The 19,535-nt window shown below is 36.9% G+C and overlaps 1 protein-coding gene and 1 long non-coding RNA gene across 6 annotated transcripts in view; both read right to left on the bottom strand.

Annotated features, from left to right (window-relative positions):
* Positions 1-19,535, bottom strand: part of ATG10 (autophagy related 10) — a 437,178-nt gene that overhangs the window by 185,549 nt on the left and 232,094 nt on the right. The window lies entirely within an intron of this gene.
* LOC143665623 (uncharacterized) overlaps positions 3,036-19,535 on the bottom strand; it is a 56,566-nt gene continuing 40,066 nt past the window's right edge. The window contains exons 3-4 of the long non-coding RNA XR_013167119.1: positions 4,628-4,766; positions 3,036-3,580 (exon numbers count right to left, since the gene is read on the bottom strand). This is a non-coding gene — a long non-coding RNA (uncharacterized LOC143665623). The remainder of the gene's footprint in view (positions 3,581-4,627; positions 4,767-19,535) is intronic.

Here is a 19,535-nt window from a genome sequence, read left to right on the forward strand (position 1 = left end):
GCAATTATTGTGATCAAATCAAGTACATCAGTTGAAGAAACCCTTTAGAACATGATAGACTTTAATAAAAAAATTTTAATTACAGGCCATTAATTCCTATTTTAATTCAAATCCTTATTGGTGGCTTCAAATTCTGTTCTTTACAAAACAAATTCCAAATTTTAAATAGTCATATGTTTATTGTTACTGCTTTCTACAAACATGACAAAAATATTTTTAAATGCTGCATATTCTTAAAAAACAAGAAGACCAAAAGTCCAGGAAAGCAGGGGAATAAAACAAGAATTAGATAACCTTTTTTTTTTCCTAAGGTGTGAAAATTTTTTATTTCTCTGACTATCTTTACTGAAAGTTTTCTGAGCTTAGATAGAAGTCTTGGGTTATTAAGTGTAAGTTCTAACTAGCACCAGTTCTTGGTCCCAGATTTCAAGTCAGGTTCAAATTCAGATTCATACTGATGCTAGAACTACTATTACGTCCACAGTGTATGTGTGTGTGTGTGTATATATTGTTCTTACTGTTTACTAGAGTAAATGTAGGTTTGCAGAAAAATCATGAAGAAAGTAAAGGGCTCCCATATAGCCCCTAAATAACCTAATTTTAACTCAACCATTTCTTTTCATTTTAGTAAGTGGTTTAGGGTTGTTCTAGACTCTACAGGCTCCATCTCCAACTTCTAATTATAAACAACAGTATTCATAAATAAAGCAAACTATCAAGCTTCCAAGAAATTTTAGCCTAATGCACAGCTTTGCAAAGGGCCCACCCTTTTTATGTTTAACTGTGAGCATACAAATTAGAAAATCGTCAACAGGGTGTTCTTTTCCTGTATCATCTTCTCAGTGGCCCCTGTAGGCAGGAACATGAGACTGCAGCTATCTATGATCACCTTAGGAGTTCCCATAATCCTCCCCACGTTGAATGGTGTCTCTTAAAAATTAATATCCACCTGGAACCTATGAATGTGATTTCAAGTGGAAATAAGGTCTTTATAGATATAATCAAGTTAAGATGAGGACATGGATAAAATCGATAGGGTAGGCTCTAATGCAATGACTAGTGTCCTTATAACAAGAAGGAAATTTAGATGCCGAGACACAAAAGGAAGGATCCCATGTGGCAGAGATAGAGCGATGCAGCTACAATCCAAGGAGCACCAAGGATTGCTTGCAAACACAAAAAGCTAAAAGAGGCAAGGAAGGATTCTCCCCTAGAGTTCAGAGATCTCAAAGCTGTAAGACACGTTGATTTTGCACCTGTAGCTTCCAGAACCATGAGAGAATAAATTTCCATTGTTTGAGGCCACAAAATGTGTGTACTTTGTTAAGATAGCCCAAGAAAATGAAGACATTCCTGTTCCCCCAAGTTACAGTTGTTTTTACAGTTACCTCTTAAAAACCTGTGACAACTTCTTAAGGAAGGAGGCTCCTTACTCTCTGTTGGGGTTACAGTACTCCATTTTTCTGAATGTAATTTTATCATTTCACTCATTCAGCAAACATCTTGAATACTTATTACATATAAGCACACGTCATAGGATTTTCAAATAAATGCAGGTAAAAGATAAGGATCTTTCTGCTAGAAATATTAAAACCCTTAAAACCTAAATAGGTATATGACACTCATAGCCCTCACTTTGGTTCAAGCCACTTGACCTCCAAAACACTTAATGCCTCCTGGTCTAAATCCTGGCAGAACTACAACCATTCCTTGGGCCAAGTCCTTAGCCTTCTGCACAGCCAACGGAAAGAAAGAAAAAATATAATATCTGCCAACAGTGAGATTTGTTAGAGGAAGAGGCTGAGGCTAATTATACAAAAACAAACAAACAGAAAAAGTAAAATCATGTATTCTTTTTCATCTCTTTTATCCATTACCCAAGTCAATCTTTCTCTATCAAGAAATCCAGGGAAAAGCCTAATAGATCAATTCTCTTCAATATAGTCACATCCATCCTACTACAGCTAAGATTTGCCATTATCAACAAACCTAAATACTCTTTCTAGAGGTCTTCCCTGGCTTTTTCTAACTCAGTCTTTGCTCCATCTACGTTGTGACTTTGTTCTGTGCGTAACCCACAGGCTATGAAATTTGCTGCTGGGTTAAGGTACCTGGACCTTATGGCATGGCTGAAAACTTTCCCAGGACCTGACCACAAAACATTAGAAGATCCAATCTGACTCTCAATGAGCCAGGGATGTTTGTACTACATAAAACAACTGGGGGATCACAAGGCTCAAGCTTTTGCATATAACTGCAACTAGTCAGGCATCTTTGAAACATAAGGTCATTTCTAATTCCTGGCAACAATCAATCTTTCAACCCAAATTTACTAAACACCTAGTAGAAACACAGTACAATACTGATGGGGTCTATTTTACAAGGAAATCTATTACACTAAATGAGCAATCAGATTTATCAATTCAGAGCTACAAAGCAGATCTTTATGGAACCAACAGGTTTACATACATATATAAAATAAGCTGTGGATTCCTGCAGCCAATAATTCTTCAAGTGTTTCTATTTCTAAATAAAGTGTGTTTTGTTTATCTTTTAGTTCTGTCTTGCTAGTTGATAAGGAACCTAGTCTATTGCTAAAATAATTTGCTTTTCCAAAGAAAATCAGAAAAATAAAAACAAAAGGATGGTTTTTATTATTTTTTTTGTTTTAATTCATAACTCAAAAGACCTATATATCAAAGCAACGCTTTCAAATCAAAACTTCACCCTACCACACACACTAGTAGACATTATAAGAATATTCCTATGCATTATCATTGATAGTAGCTGAAAATTCATTTTTCTTTTATTGATTTAAAAATGCTATACACACTCGTCCTCGTGTATATCCTGTCTTAGTTAAAGGTATTAAATTTCACCTATAGCAGTTTCTTGAAATCAATAAATATTTATTGAATGAATAAAACTAGTCAATTGGTCAACAACTATTGAATATATTATTATAGTTGGACATTATACCACATGCTAGGGAATATAGACATAAGCAAGAAAGGCAAAGTCCCTGCATTCATGGAGTCCAGTCTGTTAGAAAAGATATCCTTAAATAAATGGCAAGTATAATGAATATTAATACAGAAAAGTAACTCAACCAATCACCCCAAATAGAAAAATTGAAAATATCGTCAATATTTTTCTTTCCTTCACCCTCAGCTTCCAATTAGTTATCCAATCTCATGGGTTTCATTTCTAAAATTTTTCTGATTTATTCTTTCTTCTCCATCATTACTGTCTTACTCAATTCAGGGTCTCATTATCACTTGCCTTTTACTAGCATCCCTGACTCCACTCTCTTCCTTATGGTTCTGTCACAGGAGACTGTTATCTTCCACAGCACAGACCTGACGGCGTCACAACACTCTTGGAAACCATCTATGGGTGCCTCTGCCTGAAGAATGAAGCCCCAAATTCATGGTTTCATGGTTTTCACAGTTCGGCCTTCACTCAGACTTTCCTTTTCTGATACTGTACCCCAGAAAAAAAAAATTGGCTGGAAACACTGTAGTACTGAGTGGAGTAGGAGTCTGGGGCCAGATCACGTGAGTGAAGTTCCTACAAGAAGCTGCAATAAGTCAAAGAGAGAGGCTGTTACCAGAAACAGTATACTTGTAGGGTCCCAAGTCTAACTCAGTACATATTCTTTGCTAGGACCACCATAACAAAGCACTGCAAATTATATGGTTGAAAACAACAGAAATCTATTGCCTCCCAGTTTTGGAGTCTAAAGTGTAAAATCAATCTGCCCGCAGGGCCATGCTTCCTCTGAAGTTTGTAATGAAGAATCTGTTTCATGCCTTCTCCTGGCTGCTGGCTATAGCTTGCCAGTAATGCATGGTGTTCACCCCCATCTGTTTGTGTCCAAATTTCCTCTTCTTACAGCACACTAGTCATATTAGATTAAGAGCCCACCCTAATCCGGTTTGGTCTCCTTAATTATTAACATATCAAAGGCCTTATTTCCAAATAAAGTCACACTCACAGGACCAGGGGTCAGGTCTTGAATGTGTTTTTTTGTTTTGGTTTTTTTGGTGGACACAATAAACTCATAACAGATAACTTAAAAGCAGGTCAAACAACTAAAATGGAACAGATGTGGATCAGGATAAGCTGGACAAAGACCAAAAGTTATGGAACAGCATATATGTCTGAGGAAGACAATGCAGAAATTGAACCAGCAATAATTTCAAAGTTAAGCATAGATGGTTTCTATGAATTTTTTTAAATATGGTTATCAAAATTGCTAATATTAATATATTAGGATCTCTACTCAATTTCAGTGGACACGGTAGCTACTCCTACCCTACTCCACCTCCAACATAATCCTTTTCTCCATAATACCCCCATGGTCTTTTGCATATGCCTCCATTATAACAATTGTCACACTCAATTACAATGATTTACCTACAAGTCTGTTTGCTCAGCTAAGATGTGAGCAGCCATGAGGGTAGGAGGTATGCCCTTTTCATCCTTTTATCCTAAATTAGAATACATAGTAAGTTTTTTGAATAAATGAATGCATGGACATAGTGAATGAAAGAATGAGCAAATGAGTACACTGTTTCTATCTTAATAGTTATAATACTAGTAAATATAAATATCTGTTACTAACCTTAGACCTCGGAAGCTTGTTGCTTTTGATCGTAGAATTTAGAAGATGGCACAATAGTGAGGGTGAGGGCTGAATACTTTTCCTTAGTTTGACATAAGAGCTCAGAAGTGGGACCCAGAAAGAAACATTCGAATTGCCCCTGACAGGTGCAAATAGAATACAATTTGAAAATAACATAATGTCAATATAATGTGTTCAATGTTTTGTTCTGCTTTGCTTTCAAGTTCTAGTGAGGCCACAGTATGAAAGACCTTCCACTCAGTAGCTTATTCCTAGGCAGGAATAGTTTATTTTCTGAATTCCTCCTTTCAGATATGAAATATAAGGCATAGACACTTTCAGCGTTCTTCTAAAATGTATACTACATAACGATTCATTCACTTACCAGTGGGAGAAGTTCTTGCTTAAGAATAGTCCTGAGACTAGAAAAAGTGGAAATACAATTCATAAATTATGTTCCATAAAACAAATTTGCTAATAATTCTTCTCCACTTTATCCAATAATCAATTTAACCAAGTTTTTGCATTGCTTGACCATTCCTATCTATTATCTATCCACTAACTCAAAATCTTCTTGAGAGTATGTATAATGGAAATTTTGTGATCTTCTTGGTACATAATTCAATGCCAACTATGTTTTAGAAATGCAGTAAGAATTTGGTAATATCTAAAAATAAATGGGTTGAATTAAATTACCTCAGTATACTCTTTTACATAAAAAAGTTAGAAAATGATCAAGTTCCCTGCAGACAAGATTATGACACAGGGCTGGAGAGTTGATATACTCCTGAGTTAGCACCCTGAAAGTAAAAGGATTAAGACCCACCTTGAATTGAGTGGGTCACATTTCCATGGGAGCAATTTCATCAAAAGCTCCCACCCAGCAATAAGTCTGCCCCCACAAGATTGTGTTAGAAGAACAAGACTTTTCTGTGGTACACAACAGATTCAAACCTGTATAGGTAGATATACTAATATCAGTCAAAATAGATTTTAAATACAATGTACACATATATTTATCTCTTCTATTGTGCCTTTCATTCCCATAAGTTCAGTTATTATTTTTGCATGCTTTTTGCTCACCAGGATCTTCTTTGTATCCTTCATCTCTTTTGTCACATTTTCCTTTATCTCCTTGAATTGATTTAAGAGATTTATTTTAACATCATTAATTAATTGTTTCAACTCCTATATCTCATTTAAAGTTTTAGTTTGTTTCTTTGGCTGTGCTATAACCTCCTGTTTCGTAGTATAGCTTATAATTTTTTGCTGGTGTCTAGGCATCTGATTTTCTTGAAGAATTTGTTCTAGAGGTCAGCTCCTCTCTTTGCCTAAGGTTTTTTGATTGGCTTGTGCTAAAGCTCTTCTTTGACATTTGGTTCAACTTATTCTAGACCTTTAGAATAGTTCATGTTTAAATGATCAGATTTTTTCAGCTATTATTCATCTGACTCTTGTCCTGAATATGTGGTGTGGTTTTTTGAGATTTTACCATTTTTGTAATTGTTTCACCCCCAAGAAAAAGCTCCCTTATCCCTCTTCCTCTTCTGGGAATACTGATCTGTTTATCTGTTTCTATTTGTTTTTAACATTCCTTTCATTATCTCCGGTTACTTTTACCTTGAGGCTAATTCTGAGAGGAGCATCCCTGCTGGAGAGTAAGTTTTTCCCCATCAAAACAGGCCTAGGACCCACAAGGGGGTATAGATCAGTTCCAAAGTGCACTGGGGAGGAAACCCAGAAGGAGGTTTGAAATGGAGGCTGCCAGTTGTTTTCTGTCCTGAGCTGGTTAAAACTATAGCTACTCTCTAGGAGCCAGAATCCAGCACTCTGAATTCACTCTTCAAAAGCCAGAGTTAGTGCCCTGCCCCACCTCACCTTTTCCCAGGGAAGAGCTGTTTCTTGGCAAACTTCTCACTATCTGGAGAAATTACTGTGTCTCTCAGTCAGCATTGCTTCCACCCCTTCCAGGGTAGGCAGGCTGTCAGTGCTTCCTATTTTGGGTTGTTTAAACCTGTAGCTGTTCTTGGACCTGGAACCCAGCGCCCCAAATTTGCTGATCAAATGCTGGAGTTGGTTCCTGGCCTTGTCTCCCCTTTTCTTGGTGAAAGGTCAACCTTCAGTAAACAGGATTCTGCTGCCCCAGAAGTTCTGTGTCTCTCAATCCAACCTGCTTCTTCTCCTGCCAAGAGCAAGGTTAAAACAGAACCTGCTGGGTGCTTTCTATTCTAGGTAGGTTGTAAATTTAGGTGTGCTCAGAGCTAAACAGTCTGAATTCACTGATCAGAAGTCACATTTGGGGCCAGCTGAGTACCCCACCCCTTCCTGGGAGAGGGGGTGTCTATTTCAGCCAGGTAGTGTCTTCCAAGGTACCCTGATGTGCCAGTGGGGTATGGACACCAGTCTCGGTACATGGAAAGTTCTCATAGCTCTTCATCGCAATTTATCATTCTCTTTCTTCCACTCTTCCCTAGTTGGTGTGTGGTATTCTTTGGGTCTCTGCAGCCCCCAAACAGTTGTTTCAGACAGTTCCTGGCTATTTACCAGCTTCCCTGGAGGACGAACTGAATCCTAGGCCTCCCTACTCTGCCATCTTGGGAGAAAAAAAAGTACTGCTAATTATTAATTAAATAATCATGTATAGAATGCAGTTTTAGACCCTGACCCCCATAATTGTAAAGAATTTTGTGTGTTACAGCTATGATTTATTGCACATTAATGCTATAATTTTTAAGAACCTTTAATAATGATTTTAATGTGAAATGACAAAAATGCGGCATGAAGGAAGTACCTTGCATGTATGGCTAAAGTTAGTAATAACTGGTAATTAATGTTATGTTAATTTATATTGGGAAACTGAAGATTTTCTTAAATTAAGGTGCATATTGAAAGTGATGGAATATTTTATAGATGATTTAACAGCAAACTTTGTTTGGAGAACCATATTGTACGATTGGTAATAATAAAATTGGTATTAGTCTTGAGAAATCAGCTGGATTTATTTTTAACTTTTATGCAGATACAGTTATTAAAATGTACATTTCAAGTACATTTTGAGTGCCTTTCAAAGTGTTTTTGAATGATTTCCATTTAAGAAGTAAGGATCTAGGTTTGTTAGTTATTAATCCAAAAATAGTAATATAGCTTACATTATTGGTCTATGATTCTTTTTAAAATACGAGTGTGAAAAGTCATAGACATAGTTTGTTGACATATTGCAATCCATATGTGTGCTTTTCTGATAAGGAAGGTATAGCATATACCATCTCTCCAGAACATTTAGCACCAGATTTATGATTTTTCTCATTTGGTTTGTAGCTTGCCAAAGAGCATGTGAGTGCATATTTGATCAGAAGCATATTTTGCCTTGAATCAGATGAAGAATATTTAATGAGTCACTGCCAAGAAACAATGCAGGGAGGATGATTTGTGTGAGAGTGGTGGAGTAGGAAGCTGCAGGCATCAGTTCTTCTACCAGACCAACTATTAAACAGGCAGAAACTGTCTGTGTGTACTATTTTAAAACTCAGGATTCAAGTAGAACATTGTACAATGTCCAGGGAAGAGTGGGAGGAAGAGGCTGGTAAACTGTAGTAAATACCAGTTTATTGCTCACTCCCTGTGGTGGTTACCAGCACCAATCTCCCACTCTTGCAGCAGGCAGCAGTGGGGTCCAGCTCCTGGTTTAGCATTCTAGTGCCAGAGAGGGACATAAAAATCCACTTCCCCAAGATCCAGGGGAATGGGGGTGGTGAGGATCCCTGAGCACTGCCACTTCAGATTTTGGGGGGCCTGACTCTGAGGGTGGCCATTGTTCCAACCCACCCTGGACAAAGATGGCAGAGGAGACTTGAAGATGGTGTACTTCCTCGGAGTTACAGAAGACACTTGAAGGCTGCATTGGATGGGCAGGTGCTAGCCAAGAAACTTCAGGTGTGGGAAGTCTTGGTAAAAGCTCCTGGTGGACTTCCTGGCCTCTCCTTTCTCTCTTCTGAAGAATAATATGGAGCTGGCTAGTGCTCCCTTTGTGGGCCTCTGACCTTGTTCCAGCTGGGAAAGACTGTTCTGGGAAACTACCCCTCTTTAAGGAAAACAGTATAAGAAAGAATTCATGCAGATGACAGGAGGCAAAAGCTTATCTGCTAGTCTGCATCTTCTCTGCATTGCTTCTTCTTTTATTACAAGTCATGTAGATGCCTATTAGAGGCTTTACGGGCTTATTATCTGATACAAAGTTTCATGGCATTAACTTCATTATACAGAGTTTCTATTTGGGGTGATGGAACAGGTGGGATTTAGACCATGGGTCTAACCTATTAGAGAGTGATTGATGTCATAAAAGATCAATAGAAATGGAAAAAGCTACAGTGGTCAAAACAGGATGGTATTGGCATAAGGTAGATATTTTGACCAATAGAACTGAATTAAGAGTTCAGAACTAGATACTTATATCTATGGTCAGTTGATTTTTGACAAGGTGGCCAAGACCACTCAACTGGGACAGAACAGTCTCCTCAACAAACAGTGCTGGGAGAACTGGATATCCATATGCAAAAGAATGAAAAATTATCCAAAAATTAACTCAAAAATGGATTGACAACCAAAATATTAGAACTAGAATGATAAAACTCCTAGAAGAAACTGTAGGGAAGCACCTTCAAGATGTTGTGGTAAGAGGTGGTTTCTTAGACCTTATACCCAAAGCACAGTCAATGAAAGAATACATGGAATCTCTTCAAAATTGAAAACATTTGGGCTTCAAAGGACTTTGTCAAGATAGTAAGAAGGCAACTTATTCAATCAGAGAAAATATTTGGAAAACATATATTTGATAAAGAGTTAATATCCAGAATATATAAAGAGAGCTTATAAATCAACGATAAAAAGACAAAGATATACAAATGTTTAAAGAGCACATGAAAAGGTGTTCAACATCAGTAGCTATTAGGGAAATGCAAATAAAACCACAATGAGGTATCATTTCACAACTACCAGAATGGCCACTATTAAAAAATGAAAAACTGCAAGTGTTGGAGAGGATGCGGAGAAAGGAACACTTATTCACTGTTAGGGGAAATGTAAAATGAAACAGCTACTTTGGGAAGCAGTTTGTCATTTCCTCAGGAAGCTAAGTATAGAACTGCCATATGATCCAGCAATCCCGTTACTAGATATATATTCAGAAGAACTGAAAGTAGGGATGCAAACATACATTTGCACACCAATGTCCATAGCAGCACTATTCACAATTGCCAAAAGATGAAAGCAACCGAAGTGTCCGTGAACTGATGAGTAGCCAGAAAACTGCAGTATATACATATGATAGAATATTATCCAGCTGCTAAGAAGTAATAAATCCTGATGCATGCAACAACAAGGATGAAGTTTGAAAACATTATGTCGAACAAAATAAACCAGACACAAAAGGACAAATATTGCATGGTCACACTAATATGAACTAATTATATGAGCAAACCCCGAGACTTAAAATCTAGAGTATAGGTTACCAGAAGACAGAAAGATGTAGAAAATGGGCAGATGATGTTTAAGGTGTCCATATTTTTTAATAAGGTTGATTGTAAGTGTTTGGAAATGGATCGAGGTGATGGTAGCAAAATACTGTAAGTATAGTTAACAGCGTTGGGTGTGAATATGGTTGAAAGGGTACATTTAGGGTCGAGTATGTCACTAGAAGGAAAGCTAGAGGATAAAACATGGGACTGTATAACACAGCAAAACCTGTTGTGGATGATGACTGTGGATAATTGTACAAATATTAAAAGTTCTTACATGAACTAGAACAAATGTCTGTAACTATTGCAGGGTGTTAATGATAGGGTTGTGTATGGAAAATATACAATTATTGCAAACTATGGATTATAGTTAACAATTACATTGTAATCTTCTTTCATCAATTGTAATAAAAGTATTATACCAAAACTAAAGAGTCAAAAATAGGGGAGGCAGGAGGGCAACCGTGGCTCAGAGGCAATGTTCTCACCTGCCATGCAGGAGACCCGGGTTCAGTTCCCGGTGTCTGCCCATATTAACAACAACAGCAAAAAAAAAACTATTAAAAAAAAATAGGGGAGCATAAGAGGTACGGAATTGTTTTTTGTTTTTGTTTTGCGCAATAAGAATGTTCCCAAAGTGATTGTGGCAGTAAATGCAGAACTCTGTGATTATACCAAGAGATACTGATTGTACAATTTGGATGGACTGTATGGTGTACAAATAAAACTATTTTAAAAATTAGCAGAAATCAAATGTTGCAAAATGAGATTAAGGTAGACGCTTACTCTATAAAAGAATAAAACTTTCTATTGAAAATATGAAATATGTTCATCAAAATTCCAATCACAAGATTAAACACAAGAAATAACTAAAAAAAACTAAAAAATTACTATCTTTTAATACTGTACATTAAATTATCTATATTAAAATTCTAAGCCTCCCTCAAATATATTTTATAAAATAATGATTTAAATTTAAATGATTTAAAAAATACTTATAATCATCATTCAATAAATATTCATTGTAGGCCCACTACATGCAAAGTGCCAGGCTATACCATAAAGAGCAGAAGGATTTTTAAGCCATCTTTCTTGGGCTTCTCAAGGAGGAAACAATCTAATAGCAAGAATAAGATATGTATACACATCCCAGAACCATGGAATTTCATAGCATGAAAGGAATTCAAGTGTATCTATCTAATCCAAGGTAGGTCACTAGTCATGAAACATCCCTTGTGTTCAAACATTTCCTGTGTTCAAAACAGGAAAATTTCTTTCTGACACACTAACTTTACCTTTCAGCCTATTTTAAATGCTTTGGAATTTTCCCTTCTTTGAATTCCTCTATTGGTAAAATGTCTCATGTGCCCTTTAACCACTTTTCTTTTCTAATGTTGGTTTTATCACAGGTAAAGGCACACATACACGTAACAAATATCTGTCCTCTATCATGTATGTAAATATTTTACCTGTTACAATTTGTTCTTTCATGTTATTTATATTTTGCTGTGTTTTTTAATGATGTAGAAAAATCTATAGATCAGTCCTTATCATTTCTATCTTGAGGTCACTCCTAGAAAGATTAGAGAATCACCAGAATTATCATTTAGTAATTGTATGGCTTCACTTAAAAGTTTAATTATTCAGTCCATCTAGGATTTTATTCTGTGGCAAACTGTGATATAAATATTCAATATAATTTATTTTCTACATGCTTATCAATTAGAGATTAATAGAGGGTACCAAAAGCTAAAAGTAAGAAAAAGAAAAAAGGAAATTATACTCAAAGTCAAGAACAATCAAGCTGTCCTCAGACTTGTCCACACCAACTTTTGACCCCAGAAAACAAATTCATAGCATCTGCAGAGTTCTGATAGAAAGAAAACATGGCCCGAGAACAAACAGTCTACTAAACCAAGATATCTATATAGGATTAATACAATAGAAGGCATTCTCAAAATGAAATAGCCACTTGCAAGACCTTACTAAACAATTCTACTTAATGTTGAAAACCAGGCAATTAAGACATTAGTTACAAAATTAAAAACTCAGGAATGAAAAAGTAAAGGTAAAAGTGATTGTGGTGAGGACCGAATTCTAGTTAGATATAGAAATAGAGCTAAAACAATTATAGGATGTAATTACAAAACAGAATGTAAATCTACAAAGTTTGAAAAAGTAAAAATAATATACCTAACCAATTATAACAGACCATTCTTCAGCAGTACAATAGGAAGAAAAGAAGGGAGGGAAGAAGAGACAAAGAATGAAGGGAATTAGATTGTATTTCTGGTTATCTAAGATTTTTATGATAGTGATTTTGCAGTGATTTTTAATCTTTGATTATTTTATTTTGCTTGAATTTTTATAATAAACGTATATCATTATACAAATATAATAGTGTTTTTTCTGTATAAAAAATCAAATAAAAAGTAGTAATAAGATACATAAATAATCAAGGTTACAAGGGCAATGTATACCTTTTAGAAACTATAAAAATGAGTTTGGTCCACAAACAACTCACCTGAATATCAAATAATTTGCACTCCTACTATGTACAAGACAATGAAGCCTGAATGTCAAAGTTAAAGTTCACAAATTTTGGAGGTCAAGTGATGGACTCCTCAGAGTCACAGAACTTCCTTCTCATAGTGCTCTCAAGAACAAGTCAATTTTGACTACTAAAGTTCTGTGCTTATTTAGGAAATCTGATCTTTGATGACCTCTCTTAGTTCCTATTCTAAATCGTCCCTTGCCACAGCTGACCCTGACAATGTACCCTTCTTTACACTCCAGACCAAGGCTTCTTTGCTTTGCGTACAGCAGGAGAGCAAAGAATTGCCGAGTGACGAATGTGGCCGTCTCCTGACTCTCTGCCTATCTGTCAGTTTCCAGCGGCCACTTCACTGACTCTTCTTCCTTTTCTCAGCCTCATGTAAGCATTTCTCCAAGACTTGCTTCTCACTTCACTCCCATTCTCAGGCTATGCATGTTGCCTAAATGATTCCTCCACTCCTAAGCTCTGGCTTATCTTCTGAGCTCTAAACCTAAAATTTTAAGCATACACTAGACAACTCTCTAAGAATGCCCTCCTGCACTTCAAATCCAGCATGTCAAAAGCAACTATCTTTTCCCCTCCCTGATATGTGTATATGTATGTGTGTTTGTATGCATTATATGTACATATGAATGATTCAGGAACAATAACTGTGCCAGTTTGAAAGAATTATGTATCCCAGAAGAGCCATGTTTTAATCCTGATCCATCTTGTGGAGACAGCCTTTCTTTTAATCCCTATTCAGTACTGTAGATTGGAAATTTGATTAGATTATCTCCATGGAGATGTGGCTCACCCAATTGTAGGCATTAACCTTTGATTAGAGGGAGATGTGACTCCACCTATTCCACGTGGGTCTTGATTAATTTACTGGACTCTCTTAAAAGAGGAAACATTAGAGAGAGCTATGAGAACCACCAGAGCCCACGCAGTCAGAGATATCTGGAGATGAAGAAGGAAAATGCTCCTGAGGGAGCCTCATGAAACACGAATCCTGGAGAGAAAAATAGCAGACTTCTCCATCTTCACCATGTGCCTTTTCAGTTGAGAGAGAAACCCCAAGCATCATCGGCCTTCTTCAACCAAGGTATCTTTCCCTGGATGCCTTAGATTGGACATTTCCATAGTTTGCCTTAATTTGGACATTTTCAGCCTTAGAACTTTAAATTAGCAGCTCAATAAATTCCCCTTTTTAAAAGCCATTCCATTTCTTTTATATTGCATTCCAGCAGCTTGCAAACTAGAATAGTATATTACTATATTTGCATACAGGTCTCTTTGTACATACACAAAAAGTATGTATGTATTTATGTGTGTATGTATATGGATATGTATACACATGATGTAAAGTATTACTATTATTATTATTACCAAGGCTGTTATTATAATGTCTCATCTGGTCTAGTACAAAACAGCCAGTCTTTAATATCAGAATTCTCCAGGCAATCTTTTACCCTGAATCATGGGTTGTTTTATTAAAACATTTGTTTCCTTCTAGAAGATCTGCCGGTTGTTCTTCTTTCCCAATAGATTAAAATAAAAACTCTTTAGCATGGACTTCAGCTTAGCTTCCTGACCTCACCCCCCCAATACATCCCCTCATTGCCCAGGTTCTATCTAGTCACTACTCTATAACTGTCCATTTCCCAAATAAATCATGTGCTTATGCTGTTCCCTCCAGTCCAAGATTTCCACTTTTGGAAACCTCATCCTTCAATGTCCAGTTCAAATGTCACCTTCTCTGTAACACCACCTTTCATTCTCCATCAAGAACTAAGCCATCTGGGCAGGCCACGGTGGCTCAGCAGGCAGGTATGCTTGCCTGCAATGCCAGAGGACCCGGGTTCGATTCCTGATGCCTGCCCATGTTAAAAAAAAAAAAAAAGAACTAATCCATCCTCTACATTTGTTAATATCATTCTGACTTGTTTATAGTAGGATCATTATAATTCTGTCACTACGACTAGATTGAAATTCCTGAAAAATAGAGACTGTGAGGGATTTGCCTTTGATTTTCAAACATTTATCATGTCTTATATGCATAGGCATTTTTTTTTCGTATACTGTATAGCAGGGTCGCATTTCATTATTTTTCCATGTGAGTATCCTATTATTGTAGCACCATTTGTTGAATTTTTCTTTCTTTGGGTTTTGTTTGTTTGTTTTTAGGGGAAGTGCATAGACCAGGAATTAAACTCGGGTCTCCCATATACACAGGCATTTTAAAAATCATTTTTTAACTTTTTTGTGTGTGTAGTATAACATATATATATATATAAGCAAAATATGTCAAAGTACCTTTTAAGAAGAAGTTATAGAACAGATTTCAGAGTTTGGTATGGGTTACTGTTCCACAATTTCAGATTTTTCCTTCTAGGTGCTCCAAGACACTGGAGAATAAAAGAAATATCAATATAACGATTCAGCAGTCATACTCATTTGTAAATCCTATCTTCTCTGTTATAATTCTTCCTTCTCCTTTGCTCCTTCTCCCAATCTTTAGGAGTATTTCTGTTATGCCCATTCTAGCTTTTTTATGTTGGAAAGGGATGTCAGTAATATGGGATAGGGGGACGGAACTAGTTGAAGTTCTTTGAGAGGCTGGCCCCTTTGGATTTTAGGACTTCTCTGGCCTAGGAACCCATCTGGAGGTTGTAGGTGTCTGGGAAGTAATTTTAGTGCATGTAACAATTTTTTTTAATTGTGAAAATAACATATATACAAAAAAAAGCAATAAATTTCAAAGTACATTCTAAACAAGTAGTAATAGAACAGATTTCAGAGTCTGGTGTGGGTTACAGTTATACAATTTTAGGCTTTTCTTTCTGGCTGCTCCAAGACACTGGAGAATAAAAAAAAATACCAATGTAATGATTCAGCAATCACTTATTTGTTAAATCCTACCTTCTCTGTTATTACTCCACCTTCTCCCAACCTTTAGGAGTATGAATTAGTTAGAATTTGGGCTATGCCCATTCTAACTTTTTCATGTTGGAAAGAGCTGTTGATAATATGGAATAGGGAAATGGAACTAGTTGATGTTCTAGATAGGATGGCCCCCCTTGATTTCAGGACTTACCTGCCTAGAAACTCATCTGGAGGTTGTAGTTTTCTGGAAAGTAATCATAGTGCATGGAACCTTTGTAGAATCTCATCTAAAGCCCTAGGTGTTCTTTAGGGTTGGTAGGAATGGTTTGGTTGGGGGTTAGCAAACCATGATAAATAGCAATATCTAGCTGAAGCACACTGTCCCCTTTGGGGTACATGGGTAGTTCAGTGGTAGAATTCTCGCCTGCCATGAAGGATACCTGGGCTTGAATCCTGGCCCATGCACTCCCATAAAAACCTCAAAATATCCAACAAATAGAGCTCTGATAATTGGATATTCACATGGGAAAAGAATGAAATGTGACCCCCATCACACAGCATACAAACACAAAAAATCTAGTGAAGCTTGCATAAAAGTAGCCTGTCAATTCTATTTGTACTCTCTCAGCCACTGATACCTTACTTACTACAATTCTTTCCCCACTTTTGGCCAGGAAGACATTGTTGATGCCATGGTGCCAGGGTTAGGCTCATCACCGGGAGGCATCTCCCATGTTGCCAGGGAGGACTTTCACCCCTGGATGTCAAGTGCATGAAACTTTTGTAGAATATCAGATAAAGCCCTAGGTGTTCTTTAGGGTTGAGAATGGTTTTGGTTGGGGGTTGGCAAACCCTAGTAATCAGCATTATCTAGCTGAAGCTAGCATAATACTAGCCTCCAGAATAGCCTCTTGACTCTATTTGAAATCTCTCAGCCACTGATACTTTCTTTTGTTACATTTCGTTTCCCCCTTTTGGTCAGGAAAGCACTGTCGATCACATGGTTCCAGGGCTAGGTTCATCCTTAGGAGTCATGCCCCATGCTGCCAGGGAGACTTTTGCCCCTGGATGTCATGTCCCACATAGGGGGAGGGTAAAGATTTTAATTGCAGAGTTGGGCTTAGAGAGAGTGAGGACACATCTAAGCAACAAAAGAGGTTTCCTGGAAGTAACTCTTAGGCATAACTATAGGTAGACGTAGCTTCCTGGCTATAGAAATAGCTGCACAAGAGCAAGTCTCAAGGTTCAAGGGCTTGGCATATTGACTTTGGCGACCCTAATGTTTGAGACAGTATCAGGGGTTTCCTTGATGGCAGCGCTTAATAGTTTCATATTTTTTTCTCTAAACCCTCAAGGGAGTTTGCTAATACTTTTTAATTATCTGCTCAACATACTCTGGGATGTATCTGGGTATCACATTGAGCTATACAGAATTATAAGCCCTCATTTCCATTCTGGGCTTCATGTGTTTGGGTTTAAATGAGCTATCCAGACAAGTAGAATTAGATTATGTACTACAGAAAACTTAGGTTTTGGACAACATAAACCTCTCTTCCTTTGGGCTATACAGTAGGTGAAAAGTTCTAAAATATCAACAATGCCATCTTTAACCCTGTATTCTGATTTATCTTAGTCCCTACTCTATCGGCTTCATTCTTATTTCAAATTAAAGCCTGATCTCTTTTTTGGTTTCTTTAACAGCTGTTGTATGTAGCAATGCTGACTTTCAGAGCTGCAGAACTCCAACTCTGGGTCTTAATATCACACAGGTAGCCAAAGTTCCAGGGAGATACCAAGTTATACATATATAGTGCAGCATGTCAAAATCTAGAAATAACATAGCTCCGGACTAAGCATGATCGCTATAAGAGTTTATAATCTAGGCCCCTGTTCTAGTTTGCTAGCTGCTGGAATGCAATATACCAGAAATGGAATGGCTTTTAAAAAGGGGAATTTAATGAGTTGCTAGTTTACAGTTCTAAGGCCGAGAAAATGTCCCAATTACAACAAGTCTATAGAAATGTCCAATCAAAGGCATCCAGTGAAAGATACCTTGGTTCAAGAAGGCCGATGAAGTTCAGGGTCTCTCTCTCAAGTGAGACGGCACATGGCGAACACAGTCAGGGCTTCTCTCTCGGCTGGAAGGGCACATGGCAAATACGGCGTCATCTGTTAGCTTTCTCTCCTGGCTTCCTATTTCATGAAGCTCCCCGGAAAGCGTTTTCCTTCTTCATCTCCAAAGGTCACTGGCTGGTGGACTCTCTGCTTCGTGGTGCTGCAGCATTCTCTGCCCTCTCTGTGTCTCTCATTCTCCTCTTTTATAGGACTTCAGAAACTAATCAAGACCCACTCAAATGGGTGGAGACATGTCATCCCCTAATCCAGTTTAACAACCACTCTTGACTAAATCACATCATCCAGGGAGATAATCTCATTACAGTTTCAAACATACAGTATTGAATAGAGATTATTCTACCTTTATGAAATGGGATTTATATTAAAACACGGCTTTTCTTAGGGGGCATACTTCCTTTCAAACCAGCACAGCCCCAATTTTCTTATATGTATTTTCTAAAAGAGACCATAAAATATTTGCTCTTTTATTTTTGGCTTATTTTGTACCACATAATGTCAAGGCTTATTCACCTCGTTCCATGCCTCACAACTTTGTTTCTTCCTGGCACAGTACAATATTCTATTATATGTATGCATACACTTTGCCATTCTACTTCTCAGTCAATGTATCCTTCAGCCACCCCTTTCATTGGGCATCATGTATAATGTTCACAGTCAATAATCTCACATTATCCTTGCTTAGTTGTACAATCATCAATACTCTCAATTTTAGACAATTTCCATTGCCCCAAAGAGAAAGATAACTGATAGCACACCCTCACCAAATAAAGTTCCAAACTTTCCCTTAACCCTTATCCTACCCACCCCCGCCCCCCAACTATTTACCCCTGGTATTGCTGTACTCCTGCAGTTGTCTTCCTGTTAAATTCAGACTATAGCATGCAATAGTAGTTTTCCCCTATACCCCTCTATTATTACACATAGGCATTTAAAGAATGTTTATAAAATTAAATTAAATAAGACCCCTTTAAGTCTTTTAATTTCACAGAATTAGAAGCATATAGAAAGTGAAAACTAATCAGTGACAATATAACCAATAAATGATTAGTTGTAGACATCTTTTTAAATGAAAGTGTAGGAAAATTTTAAAACAAAATAAAAAGTATATTAAGTTTTAAGCTAAACAAAAATATTGTTTGGTGCTCCCTCTAGTGGCTTTGCAGCACCAACTTAAGAATGTTGAACAATAATCTAAATAAGTAAATATAGACTTAGCTTATCTGCTTCTTTTACGTCCTGCAAATAAGCAGAGTGGAAAATTTCCATTGAGCTCATTTGGTAATAATGCTATCTGTCAAACGGTTCGTCTATGAAAATTGTTTATGATGAGGCAAACTGATCTCATAATTTGACACAAATTCCAGCAGGAATTTTGTTTATACCTTTGTTTTCTAACTAAACTCCCTATTTTATGTATAAATAATTTTAAATTTTAGCTGAAACTGTTGCGGAACAGTGTGGGATGAGATCTTTTTGATTCCTAACTATTCTATAGCTTAAAAAAAATGATTAGGAACATAAGAGGTTAAATTCTTCTTGTGTTTCTAAACAGAGTTATTCTGAGTACCCTGAAGGCATTTAATTCCAAAACAGGAAGCCACAGAGAGGAACACTTGGTTACACTAATGCTATGCAGATCTTTTGGAACATATTTCCCTAAACATTTGCTGAAAGAACCTTTTCTATACTGCACGCATCACATGAAGTTGGAGAAGGGTCCCACAAATATCACAGTGCATTTATTGCTCAAATTGCCCTTTATTATCTCTCTATTTTCCTTCACTTTTCTTACTTTAAAATGGTCTTTTGCTTGCTCATAAAAAGAAAATCAGGT

The sequence above is a fragment of the Tamandua tetradactyla genome, chromosome 21, assembly GCF_023851605.1.
Source record: "Tamandua tetradactyla isolate mTamTet1 chromosome 21, mTamTet1.pri, whole genome shotgun sequence".
Taxonomy (NCBI): domain Eukaryota; kingdom Metazoa; phylum Chordata; class Mammalia; order Pilosa; family Myrmecophagidae; genus Tamandua; species Tamandua tetradactyla.